We start from the raw sequence: 17873 nt of genomic DNA, 5'->3' as shown, positions 1-17873 counted from the left end.
AGGAGAGGATTAGATACACGACTCAGCAGACAAACACAGGAGAGGATTAGATACACGACTCAGCAGACAGCAACACAGGAGAGGATTAGATACATGGCTCAGCAGACAGCAACACAGGATAGGATTAGATACATGGCTCAGCAGACAGCAACAAAGGTTTGGATTAAATACACGGCTCAGCAGACAGCAACACAGGAGAGGATTAGATACACGGCTCAGCAGACAGCATACCAGGAGAGGATTAGATACACGACTCAGCAGACAAACACAGGAGAGGATTAGATACACGGCTCAGCAGACAGCAACACAGGAGAGGATTAGATACATGGCTCAGCAGACAGTATCACACAGGATAGGATTAGATACACAGCCAAGTATCACACAGGATAGGATTAGATACACGGCTCAGCAGACAGTATCACACAGGAGAGGATTAGATACACAGCTCAGCAAACAGTATCATACAGGAGAGGATAAGAGACACGGCTCAGCAGAAAGTATCACACAGGTCATGATTAGATACACAGCTCAGTATCACACAGGTCAGGAGTGTACACTAAATTTGGGCTTTATATGTCACTGTCCTCCTCAGACAACCATAAAAGCCGAGAGACGGTGCCAGGTTACCGGAGATCGGAGATCACTGGGACTGTGTGTGAGTGGGGAGATGGAGACAGAGCAGGAGAAGGACACAGTAGTAGAGCAGGACAGCATGTGAGGAGCTGAGGATGTCTGCTGTGCAGAGCAGTGCAGAGCCGGGAGTAACAGGATAGAGGAGCACAGAGGTAAATCACCGGCACTCGCTACTCTCCATCCTCCGGCTCAAGTGAGCGCTTCTCTCCTCTGCTGTCCACCGTCTCCGCATCTACAGCCTGTCCTCACAACACAGGACCTGTTATGCCAGAAGTGAACACTACAGCTTCTGTCAGAGTTTGACAGCGGCATTTAACTAGTTAATAGCCGCTGGCGGGTCCGCCGGAGCCAACCTCAAATTGAGAGATGCGACATGTGCCGTCACAATAGGGTTAAACACTTTTTTTTCTTTTCAATCTGCTTTTTTGCGAGGTAGGCGGGGTGGTCCTATGCCTCCGTCTACCTCTTTCTTAAAATGACACATCCTTTTTAAATGCAGCAATTTTCAAATCATTTCCGTATGATTTGGTTTTGTTCTCATATCGATATAGTCGGCTTGGCTTTGCTGCCATTTCTGTATAGTAATCGTGGTTCTGGTATTCTGTCATTTGTATCGGTGTAATAAGTTGGCTCTGTCACCAGATCACAGTTTTATTCGTGTAGTCTTAGGGCTTGTGATGACGCTGTATTATCGGCCCGAGCGTGTGAGAAAACAAAAACATTGGATCTCACTCGGACCAATGTTAGTGTATGAGGCCCGGCACATGTTCAATATTTTCCTCAGACAGATGAAGCCAGTCCGATTGACGCCTGGGAGATTGACCCCCTGAACAGTTTCTTCAGGGCCTGTTGTGCCCCACCGTGCCAGCTTCTTCAGGGCCTGTTGTGTCCCACCGACCCCATTTCTTCAGGGCCTGTTGTGCCCCACCGTGCCAGCTTCTTCAGGGCCCGTTGTGCCCCACCGACCCCATTTCTTCAGGGCCCGTTGCGCCCCACTGCCCAGTTTCTTCAGGGCCGGTTGTGCCCCATCGTTCCGGTTTCTTCAGGGCCTGTTGTGCCCCATTGTTCCGGTTACTACAGGGCCCGTTGCGCCCCACCGTCCAGTTTCTTAAGGGCCTGCTGCGCCCCATCGTTCTGGTCTCTTCGGAGCTGGACAAGCACAAGTCCTTCCGGGAAGTCGTGGATTACAAGGCAGCCACATCTTCAACCCCTGAGTGGTCGAGAACTCGAGCGACGCCCGGAAGGCTAAGTGTATTATAGAGAAAATAAGGACCCTTTCTGTTTTTTTAATGTTGTTTTACGAGTCCCTGCGAGGACAAATAAGTGTTTTCCCTTTTGTCTGATTTAAGCAGTTTTAGCCCTTGCGGCTTTAAAACTTATAAAAGTTTATTTCACCCCACATCCAGTCTCGTGTCTCGTCACTGCATCCTGTGAGCCTGCTCGAACCCTACAAGTGAACACTACAGCTTCTGTCAGAGTTTGACAGCGGCATTTAACTAGTTAATAGCCGCTGGCGGGTCCGCCGGAGCCAACCTCAAATTGAGAGATGCGACATGTGCCGTCACAATAGGGTTAAACACTTTTTTTTCTTTTCAATCTGCTTTTTTGCGAGGTAGGCGGGGTGGTCCTATGCCTCCGTCTACCTCTTTCTTAAAATGACACATCCTTTTTAAATGCAGCAATTTTCAAATCATTTCCGTATGATTTGGTTTTGTTCTCATATCGATATAGTCGGCTTGGCTTTGCTGCCATTTCTGTACAGTAATCGTGGTACTGGTATTCTGTCATTTGTATCGGTGTAATAAGTTGGCTCTGTCACCAGATCACAGTTTTATTCGTGTAGTCTTAGGGCTTGTGATGACGCTGTATTATCGGCCCGAGCGTGTGAGAAAACAAAAACATTGGATCTCACTCGGACCAATGTTAGTGTATGAGGCCCGGCACATGTTCAATATTTTCCTCAGACAGATGAAGCCAGTCCGAGGGAACAATGGCTGCATGTCCGAGTTTGATCTGATATTCCGATCACATTCGGTCATGCAACTCAATGAGTGCGGGGAAAACATCGGACTGCACTTTATGACACAGTGGAGAATATTTTGTTCTCCATCTTTTCCTCAGTGTTCTCGGATTCTCTCATCCTACAGAATTGGACCCCACTATGCCGACGCTCGGATCAGAGCTTGATCAGAGTGTAAGTTGCATCATTGGCCCGATTCTCTCAGATGAGAGAATATATGGCCGTCTGCACCGGCCCTTAGGCTGGTTTTACACTTAGGCTATGTGCACACGCTGCGGATTCTGCTGCAGATCCGCAGCGAATATGGTTTTGCGGAAAGACGGTTTTTTTTCCAATACTATTTCGATAGAATTGAAAAAAAAATGGAGATCCGCAAACTTTTTTGCGGCCCACCACAAAAAAATGTGGCAATATGGCCCACAAAAACAGACCGCAATAACGGACCGCAAAAAATGCGTTAAGTGTAAAAGTAGCTTTAGAGTGATTCTTGTATTCAGGGTTGCAGGGTGCTGTAGCTTAGTGTTCGTATCTGAGGCATGTACACACAATGTGTTATTTCAGGTGGCACAGCCGCTTTAGGAAAGCGTCTCAAGTCTTCTTCCTCAAGGTGCCATGTTTTTTTCCGCCCCGGGTGCACTAAGGTCATGTTTAGCGGCAGGTTTGCGGCACTTTTTAAGGTGAGGGGGTGCCTGCCACAATCCGCCTGAAAGAGATGTTGTGTGCACGTACCCTTATATTAATTCTGCAGGCAAAAAAATACAAGCATCCCAACAAGAAAATGACACGTCCAGCCTCGTTTTTTAAAAGTTACCTCTGCTACTTCTATAGCACTACACATGGGCCAGGGATGTGTGCTTGCCCCCCTAGACAAACTTGACACCCAGCCCCTGGTCTTTACCATCAGTATTTCATTAGTGATTTTCACATATGAAAAAAGTAAATTAATTAAAAACTTCTCCTATACATTACAAAGTGAATCACAGACCATGCGGATTGTGCACTGGTGATATCTATGTGTTGTCCGTAATTGGCACAGGTTCATAGACTTGTATAGGCGATTTTGTCTGTGACACCAATAAAAAAACAAAAACATCTCTGAATCATAGAGTTGGAAGGGACCTCCTGGGCCATCTGGTCCAACCCCCTGCTCAAAGCAGGATTCACTAAATCATCCCAGACAGATGTCGGTCAAGCCGCTGTTTGAAGACTTCCATTGAAGGAGAACTCACCACTTCTCGTGGCAGCCTGTTCCACTCATTGATCACTCTGTCAAAAAGTTTTTTCTAATATCTAATCTGTGTCTCCTCTCATTCAGTTTCATCCCATTGCTTCTAGTCTTTCCTTGTGCAAATGAGAATAAAGATGATCCTTCTACAATGTGACAGCCCTTGAGATATTTGTAGACAGCTATTAGGTCTCCTCTCAGTCTTCTCTTTTGCAAGCTAAACATTCCCAAATCATGCAACCTTTCCTCATAAGCCAGGGTTTGCAGACCGGTCACCATCCTGGTCGCTCTTTTCTGAACTTGCTCCAGTTTGTTGATGTCTTTTTTAAAATGGACACAGTATTCCAGATGAGGTCTGACCAAAGAGGAGTAGAGGGCAATAATGACTTCACGTGATCTAGACTGTATGCTTCTGTTAATACATCCTAGAATTGCATTTGCCTTTTTTGCTGCTGCATCACACTGTTGACTCATATTCAGTCTGTTATCTTTTAATATATCCAAGTCTTTTTCACATGTGCTGTTGCTTAGCCCTATTCCTCCCATTCTGTATATGCTTTTTTCATTTTTATTGCCCAGATGTAGTACTTTGCATTTTTCCCTGTTAAAAACCATTCTGTTAGTTGCTGCCCACTGCTCCAGTTTATTTATATCTTTTTGAATCCTCTCTCTCTTCTCTAGTATTAGCTATCCCCCCCCAGCTTTGTGTCATCAGCAAATTTAATCAGTTTACCCTCAATTTCTTCATCTAAGTAGTTGATAAAGATGTTGAAAAATACAGGGCCAGGACAGAGCCCTGTGGTACCCCACTTGAGACATACTTCCAACTGGATGTGCAGCCATTTACGACCACTCTTTGTGTCCGATCACTAAGCCAGTTATGAATCCACCTAACAGTTGCCTTGTCCATTCCATACTTAGTCATTTTTTCAACAAGGATTGTGTGAGATACTTTGTCAAATGCTTTGCTGAAGTCAAGATATACTATATCTACAGCATTTCCCTGATCCACCCAATCAGTGATTCCATCATAGAAGGAAATTAAGTTAGTCTGACATGACTTATTAGTTACAAACTGATTTTTATTTGGGGAGACGCACGCAGTCTGCAAAGACATATGGGCCAGTGAACAGCACCATAGACTATAATGGAAAAGAAATAACGAAAAACACAGATAACACATGCACGTGAGAAACGGAATTAGACTACTGTCATTACAGTGCTATAACACGTACATGAGCACAGATCAGCTAGATACACGTCAGTCAGCATCCTATATGGACTATTCACACAGGAGGATGCGCGTCTGTACACACAGCGACTGTTAATATGTTTGTTCACATAGAATGTCCTGTTCTCAGGAGCGCATGCCCTGTTTACTGGGAGCAATGTGCTACCAAGAATCTTGATTTTTTAAAAACAGAACTGACTCTAACCTGACCGAGCAGTGAAACGGCTCCCGACTTAGAGGTCAACATTGACCCCGTTTGGGGATGGTGAAGAAGGGGCTGGCCCATCTTCGGCACCATCAGGCACACCCAACCATCACCACCAGCAGTGCCTTCAGCCCAACAGGAGGCCAATCCTGAGGAAGAGGACCGGGGTCAAACCAGACTTTGGAGTCCTATTTGAGATGTTTTATATCTGCTGATCAGGATGATTGGGTTTCATTTTTGCCCTTGGCTGAATTCGCTTTAAATAATAGAGCTAGTTCTGCCACCTTGATGTCCCCCTTTTTCTGTAACTTTGGGTTTCATCCTCGATATTCTTCAGGGCAAGTGGAATCTTCAGCCTGCCCAGGTGTTGACACTGTGGTAGAGAGAATGCAGCAGATTTGGGACCAAGTAGTGGATAAGTTGTCTCTCTCCCAGGAAAAGGCCCAGCGGTTTTCTACCGGCATAGGACCTTTGGTCCCCGGTTTAAAGAGGGTGATATGGTTTGGTTGTCATCAAAGAATATCTCTATGAAGGTGGCTTCTCCAAAGTTCAAGCCAAGATTTATTGGACCTTACAAGATTTTGGAGATTCTTAATCCGGTTTCTTTTCGATTGGCTCTTCCTGTTACGTTTAAGATCCATAACGTGTTTCATAAGTCGCTGTTGAAGAGATGTGTTGAGCCAGTAGTTCCTATGGCGGCACCTACTGACCCTGTATTGGTTAAAGGTAATGTGGAATATGAGGTAGAGAAAATACTGGATTCTCGCCTGGCTAGATGGAGACTCCAGTATTTGGTCAAGTGGAAGGGTTATGGCCAGAAGGACAATTCTTGGGTCTCTGCCTCTGATATTCATGCCGATAGATTGGTTCGTGCTTTTCATCGGGCCCATCCTGATCGGCCCGGTGGTGTGGATGAGGGTTCGGTGACCCCTCCTCAAGGGGGGGTACTGTTGTGAGCTCATTTTCAGGTTTGCCTCTGGCTTCTGGTGAGGGTTATGGAGCTGGCTGTGCTGACAGAGGAGTAGTGAGTTCTCTATCTGGACTCCCTCTGTTGGTGAAGGGAGGTAATGAAGCTGATCTAAATGGCAGAGACCGGCCACCTGAGGAAGAGAACTGTGATTGGACATCAGGAATTTCTGATTGGATTTAAGGCAGCCGACTCCCTAGTTTCTTGCTGGTGATTTCTCCTGACTGTGGCTTCTGGTTTCCAGTTTGGTTCCTGCCTTCTTAAAGCTAAGTTTTCTCTGCTATTGTTCATATTAGTTTTCGTCTGGTTTACTTAGTTTTTGTGTTCAGCCAGCCCTGGCAGGGACTGGGCTGAATCCCCATTTTGTCTCTGATCAGTTGATCTCTTTTGCTCTGTCTTCAGAATATACCTGAGTGCTGATATAGGGAATTGAAGTCTAGCGACTTCAGGGCCTTTTTCTATCAGACGTGTTGGACATTTTTTGGCAGGGTTTCTTGCGTGATTGCAGACAGCAGCTTTTCTTTCCTGTCCTTTCTAGTTAGTGAGGGCCCCATCATTTGCTCAGCCTATCTTTCTATCTGTGTTTGTGTTTTCATCTTGTTTCACCGACAATACATGTTGGGGGCTGTCTATTGCTTTGGGGTCTGCTCTGGGGCAGGTTAGATTTTCCCTTTCTTTCTTTAGGCTTATTTAGTTCTCCAGCCGTGACGAGGCGTCTAGGACCACCGTACGCACGCTCCACAGCTACTGCTAGTTGTGTGGATAGGATCAGGGGTCTGCAATCCACTAGTTACCAACCTCTCCGGTTTTCTGAGCTTAGCTTGTTTTTTGTTTTTTCCTCCTCAGTGACTCATTCATAACAGCGTCCTCCAGGGTATCAGGAGGCAGATGTAATGCCAGAACGTCCTGCAGACGGTCAGAGAGGCCCCTGCGGAACAACCCTCTCAGGGCGGCGGCAATCCAGGATACTTCGGACATCCAACGTCTAAACTCTGAGCAGAGCCATTCAGCAGAGTGCCTCCCCTGTGTCACTCATCACCATATCCTCAGCCAGATGCACTCTATCAGGCTCGTCATAGATGTGCCACAGAGCCTCAAAGAACAAGTTCACTGACATACATTCAGGAGCAGAGGAAGACAGAGAGAAAGCCCATGCTTGCGGAGCCCCCCGGAGTAGGGAAATAATGACCCCCACCCTCTGGAACTCATCCCCAGAGGAGCGGAGCCTTAGAGAAAAAAAAAATCTTGCATCCTTCTCTGAAAGACCTGAACTCCTTTTTATCCCCTGAGAAAGGGTCGGGCAATTTGACCGGAGATTCGGGGGACGCTAATGACACATCCCTGCCCCCAGAACTCGAAGCCCCTACATTGACAGCCCCCTGCACAGTAACCACCAACTGTTGCTGGGTATGAGCCATCGTGCGCTGTTCCACATTGAGTTTATGGAACATTTGGATCAGGTGCTTGACCTGATCAGCCAAGGCTTGTATGGGATCCATGAGGATAGCACACACTTTTTTTTCTCTTCAGAGGAAAAAAAAACTGAAATGGTCAGTTATAATGTCAGGAACACCGCACTGCACTTGCTCACTGAGCCAGAGCGCATGTCCTGAGTACAAAGACTGTGCACAAAGATACCTGCAGAGTGGGCAGCAGTGGTGACAGTGCATGCTCCAGGACCTGAATCACGTGACTGCTGGGGGCGTGTCCTAAGCTCCACAGAGCTAGGAGCTGCAGGGAAACTCCTAGAAAGGTAGCTACAGGACAATGTTACCAAGGGGCATAGACAGAGACAGAAACCAGATCAAGCCGAGGTCAAAGGACGAGATAGCAATACAGTACCAAAGGATTAGACAGAATGGATAGTCAGGACGTAGCAATAGAAACCAGAACGGGCATTAGACAGTACAATAGGGGTAAACTGTAACGGAGTAATGATAGCCAAGCCAGGGGGTCCGAACCAGAAAAGACAATGGTACCAAAACGAGAGACAGAGTACAGAGTGAAGGAACAAGCCGGGTAATACACGGGAAGAAAACAAACAACGCAGAGTACACGCACACCAGGGGTCAGGCACACCAGAAAAGCAGTATAACTGACAGAGAATGCTAGTTTGGAGTGAGTATAAATACCCCTCCCAGATCCAAAGAGAGGCTGGCAAAAGTTAACCCTGTGAGAACAGGACAGTAACCATGTCCTAACCATGACAATAGGGTTGCTCAATAGTCAAAGGCATTGGATACTTGACCAGGATCAATGGTGGTATCAATGCTGAGCTACATGTGAGTATACTACAAGACAAGCTACTTTGTACACTCCAGTACTTTGTCTTTGAATATGAAGCCATAGTATCCCAGTAGGACAATGACACAAAGCATACGTCGAGATTGGCAAAGAAATGGTACAATGACAATGAAGTAGAGGTGCTGGGTTGTTCCCCACAGTCCCCAGACCTCAACCCAATCGAACACTTATGGGTAGAGTTGAAGAACAAACTGCAAACATACCCAAGTGTGTCAACCAGTATGCACCAACTTCGGAAAGAAGAAGTTGTGTAGAAGAGACCTGGGATCTGATTTTGATCAAGACATGTTTGAATCTGATCAATAACATGCCCAGAAGGATTAACGCAGTGTTGGAAGCCAAAGGTGGATTTAAAAAAATACTAACAAAATAATAAAAATTTAAATGACCATGAATAATACCGGCTAGGTCGAAACACGTTGGTTTAATCCACCTGAGACCCCATCTGCTCCTATATCCATTAATTTTGTGTACATTTCCTTTATTTTGTTTTCATTTTTCAAATAAATGTTTACATTTTAACTATTGATCCAACGCTGGAGATCCTTTCCTCATGCCTTTGTTTCTGACAACGCTGTGATGCAAGCGGCTTCATGCACATGGGAACTATGGACAGTAATTGAGACTAGGTGAGCTGACCTTCCCCTTATCCTTTTCCTATATTTCATACTGGGACAATGTAATAAAGTAAAAAAAAAAATTATAATGTGTAAAAATATTTTTTAAAAATCCCCAAATAAAGAAAAAATTAAATACTTTACCAATAAATACATTTATTTATGCAAATAAAAAAACAATAAAAGTACACATATTTGGAATTGCCACATCCGAAATGACCTGCTCTATAAAACTGTCCAACTAGTTAACCCCTTCAGTGAACACCGTAAAAAAATAAATAAAAAACAAGGCAGAAAGCAATGCTTTATCATCCTGCCGTTGAAAAAAAGTGTAATAACATGCGATCAAAAAGACAGATGTAAATAAAAATTGTACTGCTGAAAACATCATCTTATCATGAAAAAAATAAGCTGCCATACAGCTCCATCAGCAGAAAAATAAAAAAGTTATAGCTCTCAGAAAAAAACGATGCAAAAAAAATAATTTTTTCTATAAAATTGTTTTTATTATGTAAAAGCGTCAAAACATAAAAAAAATTATATAAATGAGGTATTGCTGTAATCGTACTGACCCGAAGAATAAAGCTGCCTTACCAATTTTACCACATGCGAAAAAAAATTCCAAAAATTGTCATGTGCCCGAAAAAGGTACCAATAAAAACGTCAGCTCATACCACAAAAAACAAGACCTCACATGACTCTGTCGGCCGAAATATGGAAAAATTGTAGGTCTCAAAATATGGTGATGCAAAAACTAGCTTTTGCAATAAAAATCCCTGCCGTGCGCCGAAACAGTGGTTATCCCCCACATATGGGGTATCGGTGTACTCAGGAGAATTTGCAGAACAAATTGCATGAAGTAATTTCTCCTGTTACCCTTATGAAAATGCAAAATATGGAGCTAAAAAGATTTATTTGGGAAAAATGTGATTTTTTTATTTCCACGGCTCTACGCTATAAACTTCTGTGAAGCACCTATCGGTTTAAGGTGCTCAATACACATCTAGATAAGTTTCATAAAGGGTCTAGATTCCAAAATGGTGTCACTTGTGGAGGGTTTCCCCTGTTTAGGCGCATCAGGGGCTCTTCAAACACGGCATGACGTCTGCTAATTATTCCATCAAACTTTATATTCAGAAAGTCAAATGGCGCTCCTTCCCTTCTGAGCCCTGCCGTGCGCCCAAACAGTAGATTTCCCCCACATATGGGGTATCGGCATGCTTAGGAGAAATTGCACAACAAAATATATGGTCCATTTTCTCCTGTTACCCTTGCAAAAGTAAAAAAAATTAGGTCTAAATGAACATTTTTTTCCTTACACTTTCCAAAAATTCATGTGAAGCACCTGAAGGGTTAATAAACTTCTTGAATGTGGTTTTGAGCACTATGAGGGGTGCAGTTTTTAGAATGGTGTCACTTTTGGGTATTTTCTGTCATGTACACCCCACAAAGTCACTTCAAATGTTATGTGGTCTCTAAAAAAATGGTGTTGTAAAATTTGTTGAAAAAATGATAAATTGCTGGTCAAATTTTAACCCTTATAACTTCCCTGCAAAAAAAAACTTTGGTTCCAAAATTGTGCTGATGTAAAGTAGACATGTGGGAAAGTCTTAGTTACTCACCGGTTAACGGTATTTTTCGGAGTCCATGACAGCACCACCTGAGAGAGGGGATCCGCCCTTTAGGAACAGGAAACCTACAGATACAAAAAGGGTGGCACCTCTCCCACGCATCAGTTGGATTACAGAGCACAAGAGGATTTCCAAGGTTAATGCATGATTTATGTACAGTATTCTTTACAATTTATAAACTTTTATCACCAGTGAGCATATACAAGAAATAGACGTGCACACCCCAATTAAACTAAGGGAGGGAATATACGGGTGCTGTCATGGACTCCGAAAAATACCGTTAACCGGTGAGTAACTAAGACTTTATTCGGTCGTCCATGACAGCACCACCTGAGAGATTTACAGAGAGTAACATCAGCTTTAGGGAGGGACTACAGCCTGCAGCACCCTTATACCAAAAGAGAGGTCTGTGGAAGCACCCAGGTCTAGCCTATAATGACTATAAAAAGTGCTCGGAGAGGACCAAGTAGCCGCCTTACATATCTGGTCAATGGAGACTTCTGATCTTTCGGCCCATGAGGTCGCCATGGCCCTGGTGGAATGCGCCCTCAGCTTCCCGGGTGGCGACCTGCCCTTTGAGGTGTATGCTATTGAAATTGCCTCTCTAATCCATCTGGCTAATGTATTTTTTGATGTCCTACAACCTTTTCTGGGGCCTTGATGAGAGATAAATAGGGCATTATCTTTCTTCCAGGGATCGGTGACTGTCAGATATTCTATGAGGCCTCTCCTGACATCCAGGGTGTGTAGTTTCTTTTCCTTCTCGTTAGTTGGATTAGGGAGGAAGGATGGAAGAACTATTTCCTGTGTCCTATGGAAACTAGAAACTACCTTCGGCAAGTACGCTGGATCAGGTCTAAGTATTACCCTATCCTCTTTGAACTGTAAATAAGGAGGACACCTAGATAAAGCCTGGATATCGCTTATTCTGTGGGCTGATGTTAGAGCTACCAGGAAGGCTACCTTGAGGGACAGATTTTTTAGGGAAGCCGACGAGATAGGTTCGAATGGGGTCTCCGTCATAGCAGTGAGGACTAGGTTCAAGTCCCACGGCATGAATCTATCCTTCATTATTGGCCTGGATCTACCTGCCGCCTTAATGAACCTGCTTACCCAATAATTACCAGCGATGTTACAGCTAAACAGGGCCCCCAAGGCTGACACTTGTACTTTAAGGGTACTGGTAGAGAGCCCCATGTCCAGACCTTTTTGTAGGAACTCTAATATCTGCATTATAGGCGCTGAATCCCCAGCGACTATTCCTGAGTTTTGAAGGAATTTTTTCCAAATTCTGACATAAATTTTTGTGGTAATGATTTTTCTACTCTTAAGTAGGGTGTTAATTAGGTCTGCGGAGAAGCCCTTCTCTTCTAATAATGACCGTTCAAACTCCACGCCGTCAGATGTAGGCCAGCCACCTGCGGATGGAAGACTGGGCCCTGGGACAGGAGATCCGGGATGTCCGGCAGAACCCAAGGATCGGACACTGACATGGTCCTGAGGCATGAGAACCATGCTCTCCTGGGCCAAAACGGAGCGATGACTATAACCCTCGATCTGTCTTTCCTGATTTTCCTCATCACTAGGGGTAGAAGAGAAAGGGGAGGAAAGGCATAGGCTAGTCTGAAGTCCCACTTTATCAGGAAGGCATCTACCGCCAGAGGATTCTCTCTGGGATTTAGGGAGCAGAATTGTTTCAATTGTCTGTTGTCTCTGGTGGCGAAGAGGTCTACCTCTGGATATCCCCACCTTTGAACAATCAGATTGAATATGGAGGTGTTTAGGGACCATTCCCCTTGCCATAGCTGATTGCGGCTTAAAAAGTCTGCCGTGATGTTGTCTCTTCCTTTTATATGCAACGCTGTTAAAGATAGAAAGTATTGTTCTGCTAGTTGGAACAACCGCTCTGCTACAATCATCAGGGGTCTGGAACGGGTCCCGCCTTGGTGATTGATATATGCCACGGTGACCTGATTGTCGGAGAACACTCGCACATGATGGCCCTGTAGATACACAAGGAGCTTTTTAGCCGCCTGTTCTACTGCTGTCAATTCTTTTAGGTTAGATGACATTCCTAACTGATCATGTTGCCATTGGTCCTGGACTAATATTTCACCCATATGAGCTCCCCAACCGTAAGGACTAGCATCTGTGGTGACTATGCGGGTTACGTTATACTCCCAGGGCACCCCTTTAGACAAGTTATCCTTGTCTAACCACCACTCTAGGGACTCCCTTGTGTTACGGGACAAGGTTAGCTGACCCTCCAAGTAACCCCCAAGGACTTTTTGATGTAATAAGACCTCGTTCTGTAGTTTCCTTGCATGAAACTGGGCCCACTGGACTGCCGGGATACAGGCTGAAAGAGAGCCTAGAAGGGACATGGCTTTCCTGAGGGACATAGTGGGGTTATTGGAGGCGTTAAGGATCTGATAATGGAGGCGAACAAGCTTCTCCGGAGGCAGACAGCATTCCTGTTTCTCAGAATCCAGGGTTAGGCCCAAGAATTGTTCGACTTTCATTGGTTGCAACCGAGACTTTTTGACGTTCAGCAACCATCCTAACCGTTCTAGGGCAGACATTGCCTTTTGTAGCTGTTGTAAACAATGATTCGCCGTTTTACCTACAATAAGAAAATCGTCCAGGTAGGGAATCACCAGAATGTTCGATTCACGTAGATGGGCCATGACCTCCGCTTTTACTTTAGTAAATACTCGGGGAGCGACAGCCACTCCAAAGGGGAGGGCCGCATATTGGAAATGTCGAATTGACCCATCCAACTGAACCGCCACTCTGAGAAACCGCTGATGGCCTGCATGGATGGGTATATGGTAGTATGCGTCTTTTAAATCTAACACCACCATAAAGCAGTTTTGGAACAGCAATTTTATTGCAGATTTAATCGTTTCCATTTTAAAAGGACGTATGACCAAAAACTTGTTGAGGGCCTTAAGGTTTATTATTGTCCTAAAGGAGCTGTCTGGTTTGCGGACCAGGAACAGAGGAGAGTAGAATCCCTTCCCCCATTCTCCCTCTGGAACCTCTATCAGGATTTTCTTGGCGCACAGGTCATGAACCTCGGCCTCCAGGGCAGCTTGTTCTGAAGCAGACGACCTGAGTGGGGTGATTTTAAATTGATCAAGGGGAACCCTAGAAAACTCTAGTCATAGTCCCACGGCTATTATCCCCAATATCCAGCTGCTATTAGAGATCAGAGACCAGGATGGGTAGAAGGCAGCTAGTCTCCCTCCTACCGGGGCAACTAGTCATTGGGGCGGCTTTTTTCGTATCCCGAGCTGGACCTTCCTGGCGCCCCCCTCCAAACATGAATCCTGTACCTTTCCTTTTTTTCTCATCCCATCTGCCCTGATCTCTGAAAGGCCTTCTCCGGAAAAAACCTTTCCTGGTAAAGGGACGTCTGTAAGAGGGGTTCGGGAGACTGGGAAATTTCTTTTTGTCATCTCCAGCTTTCTCTAACAATTCGTCCAAGACGGGGCCGAATAGGTACTCCCCCTCGCAAGCAATGGAACAGAGACGGGACCGGGCTTGAATATCTCCTGGCCAGCATTTTAACCAGAGCGCTCTTCGCGCTGCATTAGATAGCCCTGCGGCTTTAGCCGCCATTCTTGCAGAGTCTGCAGAAGCATCGGCTAAAAATGCCGCGGCATTCTGAATGATCGGCAAACTTTTCCGAATAGATGTTCTTGAAGCTCCGTCTTTTAGCTCGGAATCTAGCTGATCTAGCCAGACCATCATGGATCTGGCTGTACAGGTGGCAGCTACCGCTGGTCTTAATGCGCCTGCTGACATCTCCCATGTCCCTTTAAGAAAGGAATCCGCTTTTTTGTCTAGCGGATCTTTCAAGGAGGCCATATCGTCAAATGGTATGGCGGATTTTTTAGATGCTTTGGCTACTGCAGCGTCTAGTTTCGGGGCTTTATCCCATTTGTTTACTACCGGGTTATCAAAGGGGTATCTCCACTTAAAGGCTGGTGGCATAGAGCCCCTTTTTTCCGGTCTCTTCCATTCTCTGCCAATTAGGCTCTGAACCTTATCGTTTAATGGAAAAGCTCTGCGCTTTTTGGGGTCTAGACCCCCGAACATTATGTCCTGTGCTGAGAGTTCCCGTTTTTTGTCCGCTACCCCCATGGTGGACCGTATTGCTTTCACTAATCTGTCCATCTGGTCTAAGGGGAAGCAGAACCGGCTAGAGTCTTCATCCGAGGAAGACGACGAGGAGGCCGAGGAGTCCGAGGAGTTGTCACCTTTCCCAGGGGCGACTGAGGTCTCCGAGCCTGAACCACTAGCCTCTCTTCTCCTAGAAGGTTCTCTTTGAGGTAAGACTTTCATTTCTGCCCTGATCATCTCTCTCAGGTTTGAAGTGAAGTCAGGTGTCTCTTCCGCTACCTGCATAAACGGGGGAGAGTATAAGGGCCTGACAATCTACCCCTGGACTCCCTGTCTTTATTAACCCCTACCGTTTGCCGAATGCATGGTTGGCATAATTTTTTAGGGTGGCCATCTGGTAGGGGGGAACTACAGAGGGCACATTCCCTGTGCTTCTGTTTTTCCGTAGCCTTCTTCCCCTGCGAAAAAACATAAGGGAACACTGCATCAGGGTACATTCACAGAGATCTCTTACCCATGCAGATGAAGCAGGTACTGGATCACGGAGGGAGGCAGGGGTTCCTTTCTGGAGGAACTTTCGCGGCTCTGGTCGCTAGTGCGTCTCTGTTTTTTCTGCTGGCCACTCGAATGCGGTTTTGTCGTGGCCTGTTTTTGCGGGCGCTCCTGCGCCTCGTCCTGCTGGTCTAAGGGGGCTTCCGTTGTATCCATTGCTGGGGCCTTCAGAAGCACCCCAGCGGCGTCCCCATCTGCCTTATATGGCCTCCTGGTGTCCGGTCAGCAGGTATCCTGCCATAGCACAACCCACCCGGCCTTCGCGCTCCCTCCCCCATGCTCCGGCCCCCTTGGATCACCCGGGTCGCCGCGCGACCCCCGGACAGGCGTGCACCCGCGGCGCGCGCCGGAGGCCGGCCGGCACCCGACTTCCGGTATCGGCGCTATCGCTCCTCCCCTTCCGCCGCGTCACTTCCGCCGCTCACCAGAGCCCTGCGGGAGCGTGCGCGAAGGAGCCGCGCAGCGCCCCTGCTAGGAATGCCCCAGCCTCCCCGCGCACGCCGCCATGAGCGCCACCAGGGGCCAGCACTGACCGGGAGGACCGGGCCTGGGGAAGCGCAGCAGGACCGGGGCATACATACCAGGTGCCGGCGTTTTGGAGAGAGCATCCACCGGACCCCTGCTCCACCTGCTCCGTCCACTGCCATGGTGACCTACCCGGCCCCACCGTGGCGCTTCCAGGGACCCCGCACTGACCGAGGTAGGAGACCCCCTCGCTACCTGGGTCGGTCAGCCGGCCTGGGTATTTCAATGATGACTCCATGACGGACGTATCTGTAGAGAGTCCTGTCCTCTAGGAACAGGAAACCAACTGATGCGTGGGAGAGGTGCCACCCTTTTTGTATCTGTAGGTATCCTGTTCCTAAAGGGCGGATCCCCTCTCTCAGGTGGTGCTGTCATGGACGACCGAATAAATGTTATTTATTAACTGTCTTGTGCAATTTGACTCTCTGATTTAAGGGCATAAAAATTAAAAGTTGGAAAATTGCAACATTTTCAAAATTTTCGCCAAATTTCCATTTTTTTCACAAATAAATGCAAGTCATATCGAAGAAATTTAACTGCTATTATAAAGTACAATATGTCACAAGAAAACATACTCAGAATCAGTGGGATCCATTGAAGCGTTCCAGAGTTATGACCTCATAAAGTGACAGTGGTCAGAATTGTAAGAATTGTCCGGGTCAGGAAGGTGAAAATAGGCTGGGTCGTGAAGGGGTTAAACTTTGTGCTTAAGCCGGCTAAAATTAGTCAAATCTCGTAAAATCCTCTCAAAAAATATCTGGTGACAGTATGTAATCTTTTACATGAATATAATAATAGGAGCTATTACACTACAATGTGCTGGATATGTGACAGAATATGGAAAGTGTGAAAAACCTCTACATTACCAAGCAGCAATCAGATCCATACTGCCTGAGTGATGATGCAACAATGAGGTGATCAACTATGACATCACAAACCATTGTGACATCATCTGGTTCTAAGAATACTCTGCCTTATAATCTACGACGAGATAAAAAGAGGTGAGAGCGAGAGAAGGAGGAGAGCGAGAGAAGAAGGAGAGCGAGAGAAGGAGAGCGAGAGAATAAAGAGAGCGAGAGAAGGAGAGCGAGAGGAAGGAGAGGAGAAGGAGAGAGAGAGGCTTCCACTTAATTTTCTTTGCATCATGGAGATCCGAGGTTTGGAAATTCTGCCGATCTTGTGGACCGTGTGGACGCTATTGGGCATCTGTGTCTGTGCCTGTCTGACTATAATCTCAGGGCACAGTAAATATCCGTACATCAGGTAAGAGGATACTGGGACAGATTCCTGATTCTGTAGTACAATTTTATATTGTTTTTGTCTTACAGTAATGGAAGGTTCTAATTATATTATATTTCCTGAAATGTTCTTAATGCATTATAATTAGTACATTATTAACCCCTTCCCGCTGCAGCCTTTTGAGCGATTGTGTATTGCCAGATTTTGTCATATTTTTGAAGGACACCATTAACTTTGCTATAAAATGTAAATGAACACAGACTTTTTTTTTCAAGTGTACTGATAATGAGAGAAAAAAAAGCGCTATTGTAGTTTTCTGTGTTTTGTTTTTACACCATTCATTGTGTAATTAAAATCATGTCCTATTTTTTTTTTTATTAGTTTAGTTGTTCAAAAATTTCTCCATTTGTGTTGCTAATTGTTGAGACACAGAACGTTACAAATTTCTCACTGATTTAGCCGTATGAGGCCTTTTATTGTTTTTTTTATCTTTTTCTGGAGTTTCAATTCTTTTCTCTTTGCAGTATTTACAAATTGGTTTGATTTTGAAATATTTGACTTTGCTATGCGCAATACAAAATATGTTTATTTACTTA

This window comes from Dendrobates tinctorius, unplaced genomic scaffold (assembly GCF_039654945.1).
Source record: "Dendrobates tinctorius isolate UK_male_01 unplaced genomic scaffold, ASM3965494v1 ptg000219l, whole genome shotgun sequence".
In the NCBI taxonomy this organism is placed as follows: Eukaryota; Metazoa; Chordata; class Amphibia; order Anura; family Dendrobatidae; genus Dendrobates; species Dendrobates tinctorius.
Note: the sequence above shows the minus strand (reverse complement) of the source record.